The 23,543-nt window shown below is 48.9% G+C and overlaps 3 non-coding genes across 3 annotated transcripts; 1 reads left to right on the top strand and 2 right to left on the bottom strand.

Moving 5' to 3' along the window:
• Positions 1-17,078: 17,078 nt before the first annotated feature.
• On the bottom strand, positions 17,079-17,151 carry TRNAF-GAA (transfer RNA phenylalanine (anticodon GAA)). Its single transcript has one exon. It is a non-coding gene; the product is annotated as a tRNA-Phe (tRNA).
• A 414-nt stretch (positions 17,152-17,565) lies between these two features.
• Positions 17,566-17,638, top strand: TRNAR-UCG (transfer RNA arginine (anticodon UCG)). Its single transcript has one exon. It is a non-coding gene; the product is annotated as a tRNA-Arg (tRNA).
• Positions 17,639-22,731: 5,093 nt separating this feature from the next.
• Positions 22,732-22,803, bottom strand: TRNAE-UUC (transfer RNA glutamic acid (anticodon UUC)). Its single transcript has one exon. It is a non-coding gene; the product is annotated as a tRNA-Glu (tRNA).
• Between the last annotated feature and the right edge of the window lie 740 nt (positions 22,804-23,543).

Below are 23,543 nucleotides of genomic sequence, written 5' to 3'. Positions count from 1 at the left end.
GAAGGACCACCTTTCACGTACCAGTCTCTGAAGAAGACTCTCACTGCTCATTTTGAGCCAGTAGACAACCCGGACTACGAGAGATTCCTCCTGCGCCAGGCTCAACAACTCCCAGAGGAATCAGTGGGCGCCTTCTATGCGAGACTCCGGGATCTGGCGAGCACCTGCACCCTGCCAGATGTGGAGGACGAGCTTTGAGCACAATTCATCCAGGGGTGTTACTCTGTAAAACTGAGGGAAAACATTCTACAAGTGCCGGGCATGTCAATGGCGAACATGCTCACACTAGGGAGATCCAAGGAGCTGTTGAAGGTGCGTGCTGCTCATATGGAGGCGGCCCTGCAAAAAACGGTCAAGGGGGAACCAGTGAATACAATTGCTACTGCACACGCGGAGAGACGCAGATCAAAACAGACGACGAATACACCGAACAGGAACTGCTACACGTGGAGGATCCTATCCCCACCAAGGATAATATCCGGCCCAAGGCAAACGGTGTATGAACTGCAACAAATCAAACCATTTTGCCAAGGTCTACAGCTCCACCTCCACCAAAATATATAAACATCCAAAGACCAGGCAGGCAGCATCCAAAGACCAGGCAGGCGGCGCAGATCCACACACCTGATGACCCAGAAGGAGATATGGATGATGATGAGTCAGAGGGCACTGTACATGTAATCCATGCCATACATCCTGGCGGGAGCCTCCGGAAACGTATTCCAAAATGCAACATACAGGTGGGAGGAAAACCGGTAGTTGCCCTGATAGACACGGGGGCCTCTAGCAACATCATGGCCCTCCAGGCCATGAATATGCTACAGCTGAAACCGAGACCTCGCACCACCACCACCACCACCAGAGTGTTGGCGTTTGGGTCATCGACCCCAATTCCGCTGGCAGGTGTGTTCACAACGGACATCACCCACGAGGGTCAGATGGTTAGTACCAATATCTATGTCACAAAAACAGGCGCTGGCATGTTACTAAGTTGCAAGACAGCCGAGAAGCTGGGCCTGGTGTCCTTTGCGTTCAGTGAGCACCAAGAGAGTGTGGAAGGGCTCATAGCTCGACATTCCCAACTGTTCCAAGGAATCGGATGTATGAAAGATAGACAGGTCCACCTTCATATTGACAAATCTATACAGCCTATCACCCTAAAACATCGCAGAGTCACGTTCCACCTGCGGCCCAAGGTAGAAGAGGACCTCAGCAAACTAGAAGCCGCTGGCATAATTGAGCGAGTGGAAGGACCCGCTCCATGGGGCTCACTGATTGTGGTCACACTGAAGCCCAAACAACCGGGGGAGGTGTGGATCTGCGTCAATATGAGGCTACCCAATGCTGCCATTCCTCGTGAGCGCCATCTGACCCCAACTATTGACAACATAGTGGCGAAAGTGAGTGGCTCGATGTGGTTCTCAAAAATGGACCTCAGTTCGGGATACCACCAACTCCTGCTCGACACTGAATCCAAAGCCATCACCACCTTCTCCACCCACGTAGGGCTCCGGAGGTACACTCGCCTCCGTTTCGGTATTTCCAGTGCTGCTGAGGTATTTCAGGACACGATACAGGGGTACTTTCCGGACTGGAAGGCGTCATCAACATGAGCGATGATATACTGGTACACGCCCTGACCATCGAGGAACACCTGGAGATACTTCAAGCCACCTTCAAGGGACTCCAAGAGAATGGCTTAATGTTGCATCGAGAAAGGTGTGCGTTTCTACAACATCACATTGCCTTTTTTGGATATCACTTTTCGGACAAGGGAGTAATGCCCGATCCGGAGAAGGTACAGGACATCAAGGCAGTGCCTGCCCCCACATTGGTCACCGGTGTAAGAAGTTTTCTGGGCACGGTCACGTATTGCGGCCGATTCATTCACAATCTTGCGTCATTAACGGTGCCCCTCCGAGAACTGACATAAGCTAACTCTACTTGGGAATGGGGACCTGTACAAGAGAAGGCTTTCTGCGCTACCAGGAATGCTCTGTCTGACCAGACAACCTTGAGGTACTTTGATCCCGCAAAGGAATCAGAGCTAGCGGTGGATGCGAGTCCAGTGGGACTAGGGGCCATCCGATCTCAACACAGTGAGCAAGGGGACTGGGTACCCGTGGCCTATGCCAGTAGAGCTCTGACAGCGATGGAACAACGGTACTCCCACATCGAAAAGGAGGCCATAGCGGTCCACTGGGGCTGCCGCCATTTTCACCTCTACCTCTATGGTCAGCCGTTAACGGGGGTAATGGACCACAAACCCCTGGTACTACTTTTCAGCAGATCCATATCTACTTCGCCTCCCCAGATCAAGAAGTGGGTCCTGCAATTGCAAGATTATCAGTTCCACGTGGTGTATTGACCGGGATCCCAGAACCCGGCAGTGTACCTGTCACGGCACGCCCGATCCTCATCAGCTCAGGAGGAAGTGGAAGCCGAGGCCATGAAAGACCTTGCATGGTTGGTGACAGACCGATCACGACCGTTACTGGTGTCAATGCAGGAGTTCATGGAGGACGCACAGGGAGATGAATGCATACAACTAACAATGAAGGTGGTCCGCACAGATAGGTGGCATGAGATGGTACACAATCTGTCAAGACGAACAGAAGAGGCAAGACACACTCTGACCACTCTACATCATGTCATCAGAAGGGTGTTTGCTTTGGGGCCTGCGACTGGTGGTTCCTCCGTCTCTGCAGTCACGCGTGGTGAATCTGGCGCATGCAGCTTACCAAGGGGTGGTCAAGACGAAGGCCCGGCTCCGCTGCAAGGTCTGGTTCCCCGGGCTGGATCAGCAAGTGGAGGAGGTAGTGCGACACTGTCATCTGTGCCAGGTGGTAGGTCCACCAGAACCCCCAGTGCCCATATTCACAAAGCCAATCCCTTCCAAATTCTGGTGTCGGGCCAGTGCTGACTTGGGTGCCCTACTGGATGGCAGACACATGCTGGTCGTCATAGATGACCTCTCCAAATATCCTGAGGTGGAAATACTAGACACAACCACAGCTGGACAACTCATCCCGCGGGTAGAGAAGATAATGGCCACTCATTTCATAAAACAAGAACTCAGAACGGACAATGATCCCCCGTTTTCCAGCCAGGAATTTGAGGAGCACCTGGCCATACGTGGGATTGCCCATCGGAAGATCACACCCTGCTGGCCTCAAGCCAATGGTGATGCTGAGCGTTTCATGAGAACCTTAAATAAAGTTTTGAGAATCGCGGTGGCAAAGACACACAACATAGACTTGCCCTGTATGCATTTTTGAGAGAATACGAACTCACCCCTCACACGACCACCAAAATAGCCTCGTGTGTTGTGTATGAACCGACAAGTGGTGGACACCCTCCCGCAGAGGGATGTTCCGATGCCACTGCAGGAGCAAGCAAGTGAGAGACATCGTCAGCGGGGATCTGCCAATGACCACATGTCTAGAAAGAGGAAGGTGAGACAGTCACCCATTCAAGTAGGCGACCAAGTGTTGATAAAAAACAGACACCCTGGGTGGAAGTTTAGACTCCCTTTTGAACCGATGCCATGGACTGTGCTGAGGATTAGAGGCACTATGGTCACTGCAGTCAAAGATCATGAGCAGGTGACTAGGAATATCTCGTTCTTCAAACGGTATCGATCGGAAGACTGTGGGACGGAAGAAGACAGCTCCACACCGCTCCCTGAGGAGGAGAGTGCAGAAACGGGGAATGACTACGCTGACATTCTGGAATCAAGGGTCACAACCTTCCGAGATGACCGCTCAGAAGATACAGTACCCGATTGTAGGAGGCTGGCCTGGCTTATAGTGGGTACCTTGTGGTACGTACACCTTGTGCCAGGTCCAGTTATCCCTTATTAGTAGATTAGTAGTGTTCTAGCAGTTTAGGCTGATAGAGGTAGCTATAGCAAAGCAGCTTAGGCTGAACTAGGAGACATGTAAAGCTCCCACTATACCACTTATATAGCACTATATCATAAGAAACACAATACTCAGAGTTACTAAAAATAAAGGTACTTTATTTTAGTGACAATATGCCAAAATTATCTCAGAGGATATACTCCCTTAGGAGGTAAGTAAAATACACAAAATATACACACAAACCAAAATCAGTAAACAGTTAGAAAAGTAGTGCAAACACTGTAGAACACAATATAATGCAAAAGGGGACAATAGGCCTATGGGCAACACAAACCATATACTCCAAAAGTGGAATGCGAACCACGAATGGACCCCAGGCCTAGTGTAGTGTGTAGAGGGTCACTGTGAGTGTAAGAAAACACTAGGGGTGTCCAAGATACCCCACACCAAGACCCTGAAAAGTAGGAGTAAAGTTACCTGCCTACCCCAGAAAGACAGTAAAGTTGAGATAGGGGATTCTGCAAAGACAACAACTGACTGCACTGCACTGAAGACGGATTCCTGGACCTGAGGACCTGTAAAGGAAGGGGACCAAGTCCAAGAGTCACACAAGTGTCCAGTGGGGGCATGAGCCCACTAAACCCTGGATGAAGGTGCAAAAGGGCTGCCTTGGGGTGGAAGAAGCAAAGATTCTGCAACAACGGAAGGAGCCAGGAACTTCTCCTTTGGTCAGAAGATGTCCCACGGCGTGCTGGAGGACGCAGAGTTATTTCCACGCAGAAAGACCCCAAACAAGCCTTGCTAGCTGCAAGAGTTGCGGTTCAAGGTTTTGGGTGCTGCCAGCTCCCAGGAAGGACCAGGAGATCACCCCTTGGAGGAGGAGACAGAGGGGGCACTCAGCAACACAGAGAGCCCACGTAGAAGCAGGCAGCACCCACAGAAGTCACTGGACAGGCATTCAGAAGATCTGAGCATGGCGGTCATCTCAGCACAACAAAAGGCAGTCCCACGAAGTCGAAGACCAACTCAGCGAGTTGGGCAATGCAGGATGGAGTGCTGGGGACCTGGGCTAGGCTGTGCACAAGGGAAGTCTTGCAAAAGTGCACAGAAGTGCTAGCAGCTGCAGTTCACGCAGTACACAGGATTACTGTCTGGCGTGGGGAGGCAAGGACTTACCTCCACCAAATTTGGACAGAAGGGTCACAGAACTGTCGGCGACACTTGTATCCAGCTCCTGTGTTCCAGGGACCAGGCTCGTCAAGATTAGAGGGGACCCAGAGGACCGGTGATGCAGAAGTTTGGTGCCTGCGTTGGCAGGGGGAGGATTCCGTCGACCCACAGGAGATTTCTTCTTGGCTTCCAGTGCAGGGTGAAGGCAGACAGCCCTCAGAGCATGCACCACCAGGAAACAGTCGAGAAAGCCGGCAGGATGAGGCGCTACAATGTTGCTGGTAGTCTTCTTACTACTTTGTTGCAGTTTTGCAGGCGTCCTGGAGCAGTCAGCGGTCGATCCTTGGCAGAAGTCAAAGAGGGAAGTGCAGAGGAACTCTGGTGAGCTCTTGCATTCGTTATCTGATGAGAAACCCACAGGAGAGACCCTAAATAGCCCTCAGAGGAGGATTGGCTACAGAGAGAGGTAAGCACCTACCAGGAGGGGCCTCTGACGTCACCTGCTGGCACTGGCCACTCAGAGGTCTCCACTGTGCCCTCACACCTCTGAATCCAAGATGGCAGAGGTTTGGGACACACTGGAGGAGCTCTGGGCACCTCCCCTTGGGAGGTGCTGGTCAGGGGAGTGGTCACTCCACTTTCCTTTGTCCAGTTTCACGCCAGAGCAGGGCTGGGGGGATCCCTGAACCAGTGTAGACTGGCTTATGCAAGGAGGGCACCATCTGTGCCCTTCAAAGCATTTCCAGAGGCCAGGAGAAGCTACTCCTCTCAGGCCCTTAACACCTATTTCCAAAGGGATAGGGTGTAACACCCTCTCTCAGAGGAAATCCTTTGTTCTGCCTCGCTGGGACTGGGCTGCCCAGACCACAGGAGGGCAGAAGCTTGTCTGTGGGTTGGCAGCAGCAGCAGCTGCAGAGAAAACCCCAGAGAGTTAGTTTGGCAGTACCCAGGCTCCATGCTGGAGCCCCGGGGATGCATGGAATTGTCCCCCCAGTACCAGAATGGTATTGAGCGGACAATTCCATGATCCTAGACATGTTACATGGCCATGTTCGGAGTTACCATTGTGACGCTACATGTAGGTATTGACCTATATGTAGTTCACACGTGTAAAGGTGTCCCCGCACTCACAAAGTCCGGGGAATTTGCCCTGAGCAATGTGGGGGGCACCTTGGCTAGTGCCAGAGTGCTCTCACACTAAGTAACTTTGCACCTAACCTTCACTAAGTGAGGGTTAGACATATAGGTGACTTATAAGTTACTTAAGTGCAGTGTAAAATGGCTGTGAAATAACGTGGACGTTATTTCACTCAGGCTGCAGTGGCAGTCCTGTGTAAGAATTGTCTGAGCTCCCTATGGGTGACATAAGAGATGCTGCAGCCCATAGGGATCTCCTGGAACCCCAATACCCTGGGTACCTAGGTACCATATACTAGGGAATTATAAGGGTGTTCCATTGTGCCAATAAGAATTGGTAAAATGAGTCACTAGCCTGCAGTGACAATTTTAAAAGCAGAGAGAGCATAAACACTGAGGTTCTGGTTAGCAGAGCCTCGGGGATACAGTTAGGCACCACACAGGGAACACATATAGGCCACAAATGTATAAGCACTGGGGTCCTGGTTAGCAGGAGCCTAGTGACACATATCAAACACATTGACAACATAGGGTTTCCACTATGAGCACTGGGCCCTGGCTATCAGGATCTCAGAGAGACAGTAAAAACACCCTGACATACACTCACAAACAGGCCAAAAGTGGGGGTAACAAGGCAAGAAAGAGGCTACCTTCCTACACCAATCTCCATGGTATGACGGAAGGCCAGGAATGAGATAGTCAGCTTGCACCCTCGTGACCCAACGGCAATGCAGGGACACTGACGGATGCTCCGCCAGTGCAGGAACTGAGAGGTACCACCTGAGACCTAAGCCGGTCCCGTCTAGCAGCTGAAAGACTTTCTAGTGATATAAGATAGCACCATGCTGAAAGACAATGGTTACCTATGGTTCAGTTTTCTGTCCTCTGTATTTGTTTTTTTTCTTCTTTTTTTTCTTTTTGGGGTAGAGGAGGAATGTTGTGTCGGAACGGGAATGCTCGATTTGAGAGGGGTTTCTGCCTGGACTGTGAAGACAGACCCCCCTCCCTTTGGCCGTGACATGGTGCATGCGCTAAATAAAAGTAGTGCTGCGAGGTACATGCAGCAGATTTTCAAAGCGCACCAGAACACTGTGTCCTGTGTTTTCTTTTGCACTGGGGCACACAACACTGTTAATCCCAATATGATGTCAGTGCCAAATGTAAGACTAGCATTTTCTAGATTACCTGCAGCGTTTATCTGTGAGATTAGAGAGCCCTACCTATTGACCCAAAGCACAACCTGCTTTTTTTACTGCCTTTCAGATGCACACCGCGCATTCTAGATTCGGGTGAACCACATAAACGTCAGCGGACCCCATTCAGGCAGAAGACTGACGATCTTTAAAGCCATAAAGGGCTCCTGCCTGAAAATGTCTCTGCTTCAATAGAAGTCAGTGGGAAAATACATGATCCCAATATTGTTTTTAAAACCTCCAACTTTCCTTGTCTAAAATGTTGGCCTATATAGAATGGCAACTGACCCTCTTGCATGTCCAGACATATCTATAGCCTGCTCCGATGCTCTGCTACTTCCAAGACTTGGCAGTAAGAGGGCAGCAGGGCAGTGTGCCAGTCGCCTCGCGCTGCCTCCTCTGCACCTACTGAGGCACTGCCCCGCTCGTGCATTAGTGACCTACCACCTCTGCCCTGGAGTACGAGGGTCAACAGGACCTAAGAGGGAAAGACATCCTTGCACGTTTCTCCTACCCTGATGCAGCGCGTCTGCTGCCCCACCTTCCAGCCCTCTCGAGGCATCTTTAGTTCCAAAGCACACCCCGAAATCAAGCCTGGAATGCGCCTGGGCAATACACCCACAATACGACAGGTGGGAGGGTTTTTGGACTCAAACCATTAATACTAATAATATTTTATTAAAGCTAAGTCTACGTCCTTTTGTTGCGTGATACACATTCCTTCTAGTGAGAGTACAACATTTTGCTATAACATGTAGAGAGTTTACTACAAGCACCCCAAATAATGGTCCAGACTTATTCCATCAAGCATCGCTCTTCTAGGTTTCATGTGCCTAACACACGGATACACTTATTAAAAATAAATGATATACAACTTTCTCTGTGCATTTTCTATGCCCTGCTCCTTTGTAAGATACTGTCCTACTTTCCTTCTACGTGCTGTGCCATCACCATAGTGTCTTCCGCAAAATGCAAACATGGTGCCTCAAAGCAGGTCAGAGCTGGAGGTGGTATAACGTAGTGTGCGTAAAAGGGAGTCTTGCTTGGAACAACATAGATTACAAGCAACAAACATCTTATTTAACAGCCAGGATGCCCAAAGGTGCAAATGTTTGTTATGCAAATAACTGTTATGTTACAGTATGCATTTAAAAATTACGCCATTAATCATTGCCCCTGAAGCAATTTGTAAATCCATGTACTTCATCCATGATAATCTCTGATACACTTTAACATTTCCCTTAAATGCCTTGCTTGCCTTACAATGCGTGCACACAATCTGTGCACAAAGCAAGTGAATCTTTTTTATTTTGCAGATATCCTGATCACAAGCATTTCAAGGGGCTCCCATATGAGCTAATGACCTCACTAGCATATATGACAGTGCCTGAAAATACTTAAGCTCTCAGCATGTGCACTGCGCACTAGAGGTGGGCAATCCGACAGCTATCAGGGAGATCCAAGCCAAGGATGGGCCCTCGCTCGAAGATTCCGTGCATGACCGAGTCCTCAAATTAAAAGCCAGGTAAGTGATGCCTCAATCATGACAGAATATGATAAGCTGTTCTAAATTTAAAAAGTGCATTTCTTTAACATGTAGATGCTTTAACATTAAAGTATTTTATTATAGCAGTATGTACTGTATGTACTAAACATGAACCTAGAACCATTCCTGACCCTGGCAACAGTGCCATTAGTGACCCAGGAGGCAGGGCAGTTGTCATGTGAATCCTGTTTGTGGCCTCAATTATTATAGAGCAACATTGTAGTCTAGTAACTCAAAAACAACAGGTTTATATACAGTTGGTATTCTGAAGGCACGCATCTGAAAGTGCTTTCATTCCTGATTATGAAGAAAAAGTAGTTTTGGTGAAATAAAATATTTGCCTAAGGTCACACAGTTTAAGTATGTAAGCCATGATTTGTCCAAAATCTCTGGCTTCACTCTGTACAAATCAGACAGTAAATGTGTTTCTATTTGTCTTTCCTTATGTTAAGGCTTTGTTTCTACCTCTGTGCATTTTTCAGCAATTTTTATATAGCGCGAACCGTACCTGAAGATAGTGGGGCACTTAATATGTTCGTCACTTACATTACAGAGGGCCGCTGTTTTGTTTTTATAATCACGACCCAGAGTGATTCTTCCTGCACACACTTACCGGGGAGTGTTAGAGTCCCAGGGTTTCACTTCTCCATACTACCAGACCCGCCCCAATCTCAAGAGAAGCCATTCGAGCCCCAGCTCCCGGCACAGTGATGCTGAACTGCTGCTGGGCTCAGGAGACAGCTCAAGAGAGGGACTGGGTGTATGAGAGTCAGGCCGGGCTTGGCCGCTGGGCTAGTTATGGCTGCTGGGCACTGCCTGCCACAGCACTCACTTCTCGTCACTAGTCATTCACTGGCACTGCAGGGCAATGGCACACTGTCAGCCAGTACCGCGAGGAGGTGAGGGTGTCCCACGCCTCTGGAGTGAAGGCTTGAATGCGCGGACCGGGGAAGGGATTGGCCAATATATTTATTATATCGGGCTGTCATTGGTAGTGCTTTTGCACGCTACTAGATTGATGACCCTGTGACCCAAACACCAGCTGAGGTCTTACCTGCCTGCAAGCACTCAGTGAGTTGTCAGTTCAGTGTGCTGAGTCCTCCTCCTGGCTGTCAACGCTGCCTGCGCCTGCCTATCCTGCATCACGTGATGTGTGTGCACAGTCTGAGAGTAAGGCTGCCATGATAAATGCCAATGCCACTTTAACAATAAAGTGCCAGGCAGCTGAAGTAAAATCAACTGCAGTGGTAAGATGCCGCCCCAGCTTTAAAAAATGCACACAACAGGCTAATATACGCCCAAAAAATAGGCACCCACCAATTGAGTTTTTTCGTACATAAATGGGAAAAAATGCCACCCATTTGTGCAGGAAATGGCCCAATCTGGCAACACTGGACAGGAGAAACCAATGGACGAGTCAAGATTTGGGTGACTTTATGGCCTAGTGTATATGGTCTCTGTTGCACCTGGTCCTTTTTACAGGGTCATCCCTACTGTTTTTGTCTCCTTCCTCCTAATTTTTCTGACTCGTTTTTGTTGGCTTTAGGACTCTGGGCACTTTACCACTGCTAATCAGTGCTAAAGTGCATATGCTGTCTGTTTAAATTGTATTGTTGATTGGTTTATTCCTGATTGGCATATCTGATTTACTGGTAAGTCTCTAGTAAAGTGCACTAGAGGTGCCCAGGGCCTGTAAATCAAAGCTACTAGTGGGCTTGCAGCACTGGTTGTGCCACCCACATTAGTAGCCCTGTAAACATGGCTCAGACCTGCCACTGCAGTGTTTGTGTGTGCAGTTTGAAACTGTTAATTCGACCTGTAAAGTGTACCCACTGCCAGGCCCAAACCTTCCCTTTTGGTGCATGTAAGGCACCCCTAAGGTAGGCCCTAGGTAGTCCCATGGGCAGGGTGCAGTGTATTTAAAAGCTAGGACATGTACTGGTGTGTTGTACATGTCCTAACAATGAAATACTACCAAACTCCGGTTTCACTGTTGCAATGCCTATCTCTCTCATAGGTTAACAAGAGAGCTGGGGTGTAGCCTGCATATCCTGATGAGCCAGCTGTGGTGAGAGGGAGGGGGGAGTGGTCACTCACACCTGAAAGGACTGTGTCTGCCCTCACACAATGCAGTCTCCAACTCCCTGGTGTGTGTCTGGGGCCTGGCCTGGACAAGGAAGGATCTTGCAAACATGTGAGACTTTGCTTTGAAGTTTGCCAAATTCAAAGGCAGAAAGGGGTACAAGTAATAGACCCAAAACCCCAGACTTTTAGAATCTTTCTGGAATCAAGAGGAACCTCTGCCAAGGAGAAGAGCTGAAGAGCTAGAGGAGGAGTACTGTCCCTTTGCTGTGTTGATTTGCTGGACTGGCCTGCAGTTTCATGCTTCTGCCTCATAAGAGTGCAAAGGGTGAATTTTGGTGTGTGTCCTGCTTGAGAAAATTCTCTGAGGGCTTGGAGTAGAGCTTGCCTCTTGTTGGAAGACTCAGGGATATCAAAGACTTCAGTTTCCTTTTCCTACAGCACAAGGAACTGTGTGCTTTGTGCTATTCAAGGAGAAAAACCACTGCAACACTGTCAATGACGCAGCTGGCCTACACAGTGACCTGCTGACTTCGCACGGAGCCACACTGCCCCACTTCACACAGTGACCCTGGTCTCACTAACAATGTCATCGGACGAATTCACTGAGCCGCTGCTTGTTTTGCGACCTGTGGGCCCCGCACTCCGGCTTCGTCTGCTCACACTTCAGCCTGGGCATCCCCGATGACGATGCTCATGCTGACACCAGCGTCACTGCCTGCACTGTGGGCTGTGGACACCGCTTGTGAGGTACACGAAGCACCGTCCCGTCTTTACCACAGCCCCGGTCCACCGACGCCATTACCATCGACTCATTCACAGCACTAAACTCTGCTGCACTGTGCAAGTTGAGGGTGTGTCTCTGTGAGTAAATAGAGCCTGAGTGAGTGGATAGTGCCTCTGTGAGTTAAGAGTGCCTGAGTGAGTGAATAGTGCCTGTGTGAGTGAAGAGTGCCTGTGTGAGTGAATAGTGTAGTTGGGTGAGTGAATAGTACCTGTGTGAGTGAATTGTGTAGTTGGGTGAGTGAATAGTGCCTGTGTGAGCGAATAGTGCCTGAGTGAGTGGAGTGCCTGAGTGAGTGAATAGTGTAATTGGGTGAGTAAAAAGTGCCTGTGTGAGTGAAGAGTGCCTGTGTGAGTGAATAGTGTAGTTGGGTGAGCGAATAGTGCCTGTGTGAGTGAATAGTGCCTAAGTGAGTTAATAGTGCCTGTGTGAGAATAGTGTAGATGGGTGAATGAAAAATATCTGTGTGAGGGAAGAGTGAAGTTGGGTGAGTGGTATGACTGAGTGCGGGGGAAGGTGTCTGCTTGCATGGGGGTATTAAATCCAAACATACTGGCGTTGCAAATGCTTGTTTGGTAATTATGAGTGAGTCTGAAATCGGGTGACGTCTTGCATTCCGGAAGCTTCCAGTGATTTTTACCAGATTCGGTTCCTCAGTTCCTCTGACAAAAGGAAACTGTGTTGTTTTGAGTTGAGTTTTATATGACAGCGATTGTCACACAGGGGGGTCTGCCACAACCATGAGGATATTACGTGACAAACATGGCACTGAGTTCTCCTGTGGTGCACTGTGGCTTGGTTTGTTAAAGTGCCTGCCTCATAAGCAGGAGGCCCTGAGTTCAAATCTCAGCAGTACCTTGCATACTTTTTAATTTCGGTTCACAGCCCCACAATTTATTTCAGCAATGTGTACTCAAAGCTTTTTATTTCACTGAGAATGTTTTTCTAATCAAATATTTCTACCATGTCCAATCTCCCAAACAGAAATATCCCCAGTAAGTACACAATCATTTATCCTGTCACATATTTTTTCCCAGTGCACACACGTGTGATGTGAAGGTTTTTTACAGTGTTCCTTGTCTCATTCCTGCCCCCCACATACCAAAACATAACATACCTACTCCTGATTTACATGTGTCCAGTGCTTTAAATGGGCTGGTACCGTCCGGTACTGAGCACCAGCACTTTTCTATTTGGAGAGGGAGAGTACCTGCACTTCTCAGGAAAACGCAATACTTTTAATTAGAGAGTACAGGCACTCCTAAGAAACTATCCGGTTTCTATTTTTCCATTTCAAGCACTGCATGTGTCATCTGACTCATTCAATGTGCAGTCTGATCTCTCCTATGTGCAATCCTCCCTTCTGTTTTCGATCTGAGATTTGGTGTGAGCAGTCTGAATTATTCTAGGTGCAACGAGAACTGCTCACAGGAGTTGAGGCAAAAGGTTTTGAGTGTGGGGTGGTGATGTACTTCCCTTGACAGGATGGCCTGTGTGCTGTGCTCAAGAACTTGATTAACTTCAAAGAGGTCTCCCCTGTCACAGGCAGATGTAGTTAATACCAGGGCTCGCCCCTTCCTTTGTCGCTGTAGCCTGTCAGGCACCAAGCCTAGTGGGAGAGGCGCTGCCCCCCAATCTGGTTTAGAGTGACCAAAAGGCAGGAGCTGCTCGTTTCACTGGCCACAATTGTGGGGTGGTCAAAGGAACACTCATAGGGGAAGAAAGGTTCAGCCATGTTGGAGTTAGGCAGAGAGGGGCACTGTGGGATTGTTCACATTAGGGCACACAGGAAATGCGACAAAGGTTGGTAGGGTATCCTTGGGAACTTTCCCCATATTGGTTAAGAAAGGGCAACATGTCCCCCCCCACACACACAAAGGCATAAATGTGGCTTCCACAGTACCCTAGCGGGAAAAAGTCCCTAAACCTGGACGGACACACTAGCAGAAGAAAGACATTAGAAAGAGGAGCCACCCTCTCCTCCTGGATGACCTGCAACATTGACTAAGGACTTTGTCTCCTAGGACTCAATTGATCTCCAGCTGATACCCAGAACTCGATGGACCTTCTCAGGTCCAGTGGTGCTGGACCCCTTACTGAGGATCCTGGGATCTCTTCGCCAGGAACCAGAACAAAGACTAAAAGAGGCTCAGGGTAGGCACTGCCTCTGACCCCTGGTGCCAGTGACTGGGTGGAACGGGGGAGGTCCCGCCAGACAGTGCCGTTCCCACCTGCAAAAGATGGAGACAAGCTGCTCCCTCGATGGGAGCAGCAACAGAGAGGCCGGCTCCTGCACACAGCACCCAAGGTGTGCGCACGAGAGAGGAGCCTGTGAGACAGATGGGAGTGGGCCCCCCACTCCACCTCCATCCTCCCTAACTAATTCTGGGTTTCCAGTGGGCACAGGTACCCAGGATTACCAAAATAACAAAAGGAAAGGAAACCAACAAAATCCACAGCACAAGACCACAGGAGTCAAATGGACCAGCTCATTGTTTATTCACAAACTCCTGAGGGATGCATCCCATAATGCCACGCAAGGGCTTCAACCAGCATATTTCCTTTCTCGTGCTGCCCCAAGAAGGGGCATGGGCACCACTAATGCAAGCTTTAAGTGTAGACGAGGATTGTGGGAAGCACAGCAGCCCCCCATGTACTCATTTAGCAACTAACCCAAAGTCTCCTCGGTGAATGAATTCATGAAACCCAGGAGAGGGCTTCATTACATTCAAAGCACTCTGAACTGCTGCAATAAACTCCTCAGCTTGGGAAATGCAACAATCCTTTTCGGTGGGTTCTATTGCTGTATTTAGCAACATAAAGAGTGTAAACGAAAGATTCTGGGTTTGTTGGTAGCTATTTTGAATATAAATGCTGTATTAACAATTTTATTGATGCAAAATGCACTGCTTACATTTATTATGGTTGCACTGGTGTATGGTTATGGTTTCCATTGGTTTAAATGGTGAATTCTAACATGTGATTAGTATTATTATTATTAATAAGATGACCCACGTGACATGCCTTCTACATATTCATGTGGACAAATCCAGTAGGCCTGACTCATGTAAAATGAAACACCCTTATACTGTGGTGTTGGGTCTGGTACTGATGGGGGAGATTGTGATGATGGGATCCAAGACCCACTAGGGGTGAAAGGTGATATAAATGTGTCACCAAAGGTACTTACATGTAAGTGATATATATATGTGTAAATTAATATGTATTATTTAATAGCATGAGTGTATGAATGTATGCCATGCCATATGTGCCATGGCACTGGGATTGCTAGTGCCCCCCCTCCCCTCCTGAGCTGGACTTGGACTGCTCTGCCTCACCACACACGAGAATCAAGTCCTACAGTGTGTACTTGGTCCCCAGTAAGGAGACAATTGTGGACCTATTACTTGTGAAGGACCCACATCCCTCAAATCACATCCTTCACAACCAATAACCCTATTTCATACAGGGGCTATTTTGTAAAGTGGTGAATACAATACACATTTGTATGAAGATAGCAGAGGAGAGTGAATACTACCTGCATATTCTGCATTAAGCACTTTGAACTGTTGTGAAAGAGCTCAAGAAGGCGCTGTGAATCCCCGAGGTTGTGTCTCACATTTCCCAGGAGCAGGCATGAGTAGATAAGGCAGTCCAGGCTTTGCACTTTGAGTTCTGGGAGTTGCAGTCATGTGTATCCAATTATGCATTCAGGACAACAAGTCCCAGAATGCAAAGAGAAAGCATTGACTGTCTTAACTCCATGCCTGGATCTGGGAAGTTTAAGAGTTCTGCTCACTGCATGTTGTTAGTAGGTTTGCCCATGTTCATATTTCTGTGGGATTGTCTGCAGCTGAAGTGCCTGTCCTTGTAACTGCACCGAGCTTGTGTGGGACACCAAATTTCATGTTTTTTTTTTCTCAGCACTGAAGATGAACAAAACCGAGGTAATAAAAAGTAAACTCGGCGGAAGGTGCTTCACCTCGAGCTGCCCAGAGCTTCTCTCCGTGTGCTGTATCCCATGTGCCAAGAAGGGTCACTGGAGAGGTTACTTGTACGCATCATGTATGTGGGCGGCTCCTTCAATCAAGGCTGGACTGACTCCAGGGCCCCTGGAGGATGCGGTACGGAAGCAGGGCCGGCTTAGGGCTGTGCGACCGGTGCAGCTCCACCTGGTGCTGATTCTGGTGAAAGGCAGGGGCGCTGTGATTAAAAGTATGAGAACTTCCTCGACCATGGGCAATTTTCAGGCAACAATAAAAACGCCAAGACAACTTTGATGATTAATGTTCATGTTGGTGAGAAATTAGAATTTTGTCTTGTGGCAGTTTTGACTCATCATAGAGTAGCGCAGCGGGTTAATGTGCCTGTTGCAAAGAACGTGCACATGCAGATCACACGACTGTGTGAGTGAACTATGAGAGCGCTTTACAAAAATGAAATGTATGTGAGAGAGGGATAAGGAGAGATGAGGGGCGCTGCTGGAGAGTGGCAGTGAGGGAACTCCTGGCCAAGGCAGAGACAGGGCGGGCAAAGTGGGCCCTGGTCCAGGGCCCCAGCCTTCCAGGGGCCCCGATACAGGCAGCTCTTCTGCAGAGAGGCTTGCCCCGATGACCTTGAAGAATTCTTAATCACATTGCTTTAAATACTGTTTCCCTTTAATTTAGTTTTAATGTGGGTGATGTGTGAGAGTCAATTACAAACATTTTGCACACAAATGTGTTTATACTTCCTGAAACAGCCATAAAAAAAAGTTTATTTGAGATCAAAACAGACCTCTCATACAGAAACGGGAGGGTGTCACAGAGATGATTTGCAGCAACAGTAGTGAGCAGCTGCTGTGTTACAATATTGAAAACACACCTCACTGTCTCTGAATATTAGATTTAAACACACATTGAAGTTGGAGGAATGTGCCTGTGCGCTGGGGGAAGAGGGGAGGGGCGGACTGTGGCACCGGCGTGTATTGAAGAGACAAATCACACGGCAGCCGTCACTCAATAAAGGCAGCAAAGATTATGCGGCAAAACAGAAAAATTACACGGTGTTTGACAAGCCAAGCCTATTGGCTTTGCCAGCGCTTAATTTACTATGTCCATTTGACATCCAAGCCTTTAAATCCTGGGGACGAGAAAGCCTTACTCAGAAAGTGGGCTCAGCGCACCCTCCTTTCTGTGGCTTAATTCTTTTTAGGTGGTTGGGGTCAGTCACTTCCGCCTTTGTGCCTTTGCGCCTTTTTTGTCTATTGTATTTTCTGCCCAGTACTAGATGAACTAGAAAGAAAGAAAAAAACACAAAACCTTTGCCGAAACCCGGGATCGAACCAGGGACCTTTAGATCTTCAGTCTAACGCTCTCCCAACTGAGCTATTTCGGCTGATTGAGAAACAGGTGATAACGTGTGGATCATACTATTTCCACTACCACATCCAGAAAGGTCCCTCGTCCCCCTTCATAAAATTAGATACAAATCTATATTGGAGCAGTAATGTGACTAGAACCTCTCGGTGATGCATATTCACATGAAGTTAGACGTCAAAACAGACACTAATGTGTTTTAAAATAAAAAAACTGAACTTTAATAAGGGAGTCTGTACCCAGATGAAGTGCCTCGTCAGACTGTCGAGGCGCTTGTTACATTGCCTTACCTAGGCTGAGCCGAAGAGCTGCTCTCAGAGTTACTGCAAAAACGAGCACAATTCACTGCCTTTAATGCAAGCTGTGCCCCGTCCTTCGAGGGCATGTCTCAGTGGGGCCGGGGTGCACAGCACATCAGCATCACCTATGTGGTGACCGCGTGGCCTAATGGATAAGGCGTCTGACTTCGGATCAGAAGATTGAGGGTTCGAGTCCCTTCGTGGTCGGTGTCCTTTAGCAGCTCCAGAGAATAAAGATTTATGAAACCGACAGTCATGGCGCACATTTCAACCTCTTTGTTTTTATAGTAGTCAATATGCTCCTGGGGACTTGGTGATTCTAAGAAATGAGCACAAAACGTTCCTTAGAAATCCTGCCACACTTTTCAATGCACAAACTTGCTGCAACATTCTACATTGTGAGTTTGTTTTTAAATCACTGCACAGTGCAGCTCAATAAAGCGCTGCATCGTGTCGTCACTAAAGCACTGCACGACATCTCTCACTAAAGCACTGCACTGTGTCCTGCACTAAAGCACAGCACTGTGTCCTTGCTATAGCACTGCACAGCGTCCAACACTAAAGCACTGCACGACATCTCTCACTAAAGCACTGCACTGTGTCCTCACTATAGCACTGCACAGCGTCCAACACTAAAGCACTACACTGTATCCCTAATAAAGGGCTGCACACGGTCCCTCACTAAAGCACTGCACAATGTCCCTCACTAAAGCACTGCACAGTCCCTCACTAAAGCACTGCACAATGTACCCCACTAAAGCACTGCACAGTCCCTCACTAAAGCGCTACACACGTCTCTCACTAAAGCCCTGCACAATGTCCCTCATTAAAGTACTGCACAGGTGTCTCACTATAGCACTGCACTGTGCCCCTCACTAAAGCACTGCACTGTATCCCTCACTAAATCACTGCACTATGCCCCTCACTAAAGCACTGCACTCTGCACATCACTAAAGCACTGCATGCAGTGGCTCTCACTGCAGTGCTGTAGGGAAGACAGAGCGGCGCTCCACAAAGGACAACTGGAGGCCCCCACAGGCATCACCTGCAGCACGTGCTGCTCCTGTTCCCAGCAGGCGCTGCAGAGAGGGGCTGCAGGCGCTGCACTGATGGGCTGCAGGTGCTGCAATGAGGGGTTGGAACTGCTGCACTGAGAGGTACCAGGCGCTGCACTGAGGGGCTGCAGGCGCTGTATTGAGTGGGCTGCAGCCGCTGTACTGAGGAGCTCCAGGCGCTGCACTGAGGGGCTGTAGTCGCTGCACTGAGAGGCTACAGGCACTGCAATGAGGGGTTCCAGGCACAACACTGCACTAAGGGCTACAAGGTGCTGCATTGAGGGGCTTCAGGCGCTGCACTGAAGGGCTGCAAGTGCTGCACTGGGGGGCTGTAGTCTTCTTCTTTCCAAGCCATCTTCCCAGGTCCTTTCCATTATTGGGCTCTCCAGAGGTTAAAAATGTGGCATTTAAGAAAGGGCCTCGCATACTCAGACTCCGTTTGGTTAGATCAGGATTACCACGTGGAACTTCAATGGTGGCTCCTCCATTTAGATGCCGGGAACGGCAGAACAATTTTTGCATCAGCCCCAGATCTTGTGTTAGAATCAGATGCAAGCCTCTCGGGTTGGAGAGTCTGCTGTGGTCCAATATTGACTGGAGGTACATGGTCTTTAGAGGAGTCCAAATTGCATATACATTGTTTAGAGATGCTTGCAGGCTCCTTTGCAATCAGAAGCCTTCCAAAGAACAGAGTTTGCTGCGCTATCCTTCTCAGAATGGACAACATTTCGGCAGTAATATATATAAACCATTTAGGGGGTGCGAAATCCAAACCTCTTGCGAAACTGGCCAAAGCCTTCTGAGAATATTGCCTTTCAAACCAACTTTTGGTTCGTGCAGAGTATCTTCCGGGCAACCTCAATGCCGTAGCGGATTGCCACTCTCTGCATTTCCGGGATTCAAGGGACTGGAAACTCCATCCCGTAATCTTTCATTCCATCCAGGACAAATGGTCCTGTCACTGTAAATAGATCTTTTTGTCTTCCGTCTCAACTCCCAGCTCCCTCAATTTTACAGTTGGCACCCGGATCCATTGGCACCAGCCTCAGATGCTTTCTCTCAGGACTGGTCTGTTTCCCTAAATTACGACTTGCCCCCCTTTCTCATGATCAACAGGCTACTTGCACAGGTAAGGCATCAAAAGGCAACTCTAGTTCTCATAGCTCCCTTCTGGCAGTCCCAGGTTCATGGTATGAAGTTTGGTCTGGCTTTGGTATCTGGTTCCACGGTCAGCAGCTAGTCAGTGAAGTGGACCTCACTGGCTTGGTGGTTTCTTGAGGTTGCAGAGTGATGCCTTCAGACTGGAAGGAGATCTTTGGTGAGTTTTGAAGAGTGGAGGTCCTCTGGGTGTTTTTAGAGTCCGTTCTGTGTCCACGCAACCAGTCAGCAGCAATTGTCGAGTCCTGGGTGCAGCAGGCAGGGTTTTGTGCCTTTTCTTTGTGCAGCAGGTCTTCAGTTCTCATGCCTTGAGTCTACTTTGTTGCTGGTCTTCTTGAGTCCTTAGAATATGATTTCTTGGTCTAAGGATGCTCACTAAATACTGTATTTAGTGGGCGTGTTAGGGAGAACCCGGTAGTGACCAGTGGGTCACCTACCTTTGGGTGGCTACACCCACTAAGTGACCACTTCCTGTGGGCAGAGGTCACTTCCATACACCTGATTGGCTATTTTCCTTCCATCCAAGATGGAGGAAAATGAAATAGAGAGTCCACCTCCCATGCAACACCTTAGGGGTGATTGGATGCTAGGTAGGGCCACTCCTCCTGTCCTTTGTTTGATTTTCCACCATTGCTGCTGCCAAAAGTGGGAGTTTGCAAAAGGGGCAGCCATCTTCTGCTTGCAGCAGGCCTGGAGGTCAAGTTTCAAAGGTGGTAAGTCCTGTAAAGCTCGCCAGCAGTGTACATTCCTGAGGGAGAGGGTTTTAGCATCTCCACCCAGGAAGGGCTCTGTTCTGAATCCCAGAGAGAAGGATCTCTCACCCCAGGGATGCAGATTTGAGTCTGGAGGTGGCAGGCTTGATAAGACCGGCTAGCAACCATGCCAGGGTAGTTAGCTTTTACAGGGAGCACCTCTAAGGTCACTCCTGGGTACATGTGGTTAATCAATCCAATACTGGTACCAGTTTGGATTTATCATTCTGAGTTGTTTGAGACCAAACAACCCAGGGTTCAGAGTGACCATCATGTAGCTGTGAAACTCATATTGACCAGTGTCCAGCTCGTGCATTTAAAATGGCTGCTCTGTTCACTCACTGTGTCCCAGGTTTGGAAAGGACACAGTGGGGGCATATCACTCATGCAGCTATGCCCTCACATACATCATAGTGCACCCTGCCTTAGGGCTGGAAGGCCTGCCAAAGGGGTGTCTTACCTATAGCGTATGCAGTGTATATTGGACAGGGCACACAGGCAGTGTGCCATGTCGAGTTTTTGTTTTAGGTTTGCGTCAAAGCACTCAGCCTACAATGATAGAGATGGGTAGATCTGGATGCCTGGCCCTAGAGGGTGGCTCAACGACTGCTGCTGCCCTCAGGGGCCTACCCTTAGCACCACATGCCCTGGGTACCTAAGTAGCATTTATTAGGGACTTATAGTGGCAGCTAAAGGTGTTGCCAGTTGTGCCAATGCCTCACAACAGCTCAGGGAAAGAGATCTGACCCAGGGAACCTGGTTAGCAGGGGCTCTGGGCACTAACAACTTTTTGGCTACATTACATACCAGGCAAAAAATGGGGTCTAGCCATGTCTGTGCAGTGGTTAAACACACAAAAGCATCAGTAACATGCATGAGTGGGAAGGAAACAGCCCAAAAAAGATACAACAGAGAGTTAGGGAGAGAGAAATACAAAAAGAGGCAAAGAGAAAATAAACTACTGAGACTGAAAAGAAGAATAAAGACTGACAGAGAAAAAGCTGAGAATAATACAGGCTCAGGATGAAACAGAGAGACCAAACGGGTTAACAGAAATGTGAGGAGGACGCCAAACTGCACTTGTGATTTTGTTCAAACGCAACGAGGCGCCCAAGTTTGAAAGGACATAAAACCGTCAGGTACTAAGGACATTTTTCCAAACCTTAACCTCTCAGTCCTCAAGGAGGCGTGGGAAAGTAAGGGATTGTGTGGGGAGGCAATGAGGACATATAGCGCCTACAGCCCCTGTCTTTCTAGTACAGCACTTGCGTGGGCTGTCAGCAGTGGCCAGGGATGCTTTGAGCCAGGGTGAACAGCACTGCAGCACCTGCCAAATGGTGCCCACCTGACCTACTGGACAAAGAGTCTGACTGTGGATCAGAAAGTTGAGGGTCCAAGTCCCTTTGTGGTTGGGTGTTTTATCAACTGCTGAAAAAGCGCTTTTTTCATTAAGCGACACGTAGGCCGCAGGTGAGGCGTGTATTTCTGCAGCACACGCGGAAAGAGGAAATGCCTCAGATGACTGTTTTGCCCAGTACGGTGTCCCTTCCTGTACAAAAACAATCCTGCTTACAGCGCAGGCACCTGGCGCTCGGCAGCACATTGTGCGCTGGGAAAAGCTAGAAATGCGCCTCCAATATTAAGAACGGCGCATTCCCGCCCTTCCCCATCACGCAGCACAGCAAGGTGACTGGCGGCTCCGCGTGACGCGATGATAACTAGGCCCAGAATCTAAAGCTGCAAAAGACACATTTTTTACATAAACATGTCTCTTTTTTTGACAAACACATTTTCTCAGCTCAGACATTGAGTCTATCTAATGTAATTGAGAAATCCCGGGAAATAAAGCCGGATAAAATGCGCACCCTACATAGTGATGGACGATTTACTCACTCAAGGATGAGAGACTGTATGTGTAAACCAGCGTAAAAGGCACAAACCGCGCTCCTATCCACAAACATCAAGCAAGGGGTCTGAAAACACTTATTTTATCAACCTTTGGAAATATAAAGAAAAGAAAACGTTGAGCTTCGCCGTTTCGCACAGAGAGTGAAAGTTATAGGTTTTGTGACAAACCGGGGCGGCCCCCCCAAATCACAGCCTCGTGGCAGCAGCGGGGTCACGTGCGAAGGTTCCTTTAAAATGAAACTCATCTCAGTGAGGATTTTATCACCGTTTTTGTATCAGCAAAATGTTATGGACACTTAGGGGACATCGTCCGGCTTTAATCCCTCAGGATGTGACAGAAAGTAGGATCGCAATAAATGAATAATTATCACAAATGTATAGAACAAAAAACACAGGAAAAACCAAATACATGAAAAAATAAAACACCTTCCCATACCGGGAGTCGAACCCGGGCCGCCTGGGTGAAAACCAGGAATCCTAACCGCTAGACCATATGGGAGCGCATGAGTATGATGATAGACTCAGCATATCTGAGAAATGACCTGCCTGGGGCGACTGCAGAACTGCTGAAGAAGATGGTATATGTGTGGGGAAAATAAACAACAAGGAAACATGACCCCAATATGTGTTCAAACACATAATAAAGAATAAACCCAAGTCAAGATTCCTCCCTGCCCTGATCTTCACACCTTTCTGCACTAGGGACCATGTACCACAGCTGGGAAACTGCACCAGGGACCATGCACCACAGCTGGGAGACATCACCAGGCACCATGCACCACAGCTGGGAGACTGCACCATTGCACCAGGGAGCATGCACCACAGCTGGGAGACATCACCAGGGACCATGCACCACAGCTGGGAGACCGCACCAGGGACCATGCACCACAGCTGGGAGACCGCACCAGGGACCATGCACCACAGCTGGGAGACCGCACCAGGGACTATGCACCACAGCTGGGAGACTGCACCAGTGCACCAGGGACCATGCACCACAGCTGGGAGACTGCACCAGTGCACCAGGGACCATGCACCACAGCTGGGAGACATCACCAGGGACCATGCACCACAGCTGGGAGACTGCACCAGGGAGCATGCACCACAGCTGGGAGACCGCACTAGTGCAACAGGGACCATGCACCACAGCTGGGAGACTGCACCAGGGACCATGCACCACAGCTGGGAGACTGCACCAGTGCACCAGGGACCATGCACCACAGCTGGGAGACATCACCAGGG

Source organism: Pleurodeles waltl, chromosome 4_2 (assembly GCF_031143425.1).
Source record: "Pleurodeles waltl isolate 20211129_DDA chromosome 4_2, aPleWal1.hap1.20221129, whole genome shotgun sequence".
Classification (NCBI taxonomy): Eukaryota; Metazoa; Chordata; class Amphibia; order Caudata; family Salamandridae; genus Pleurodeles; species Pleurodeles waltl.
Note: the sequence above shows the minus strand (reverse complement) of the source record. Positions and strands in the feature narration are given on the sequence as shown.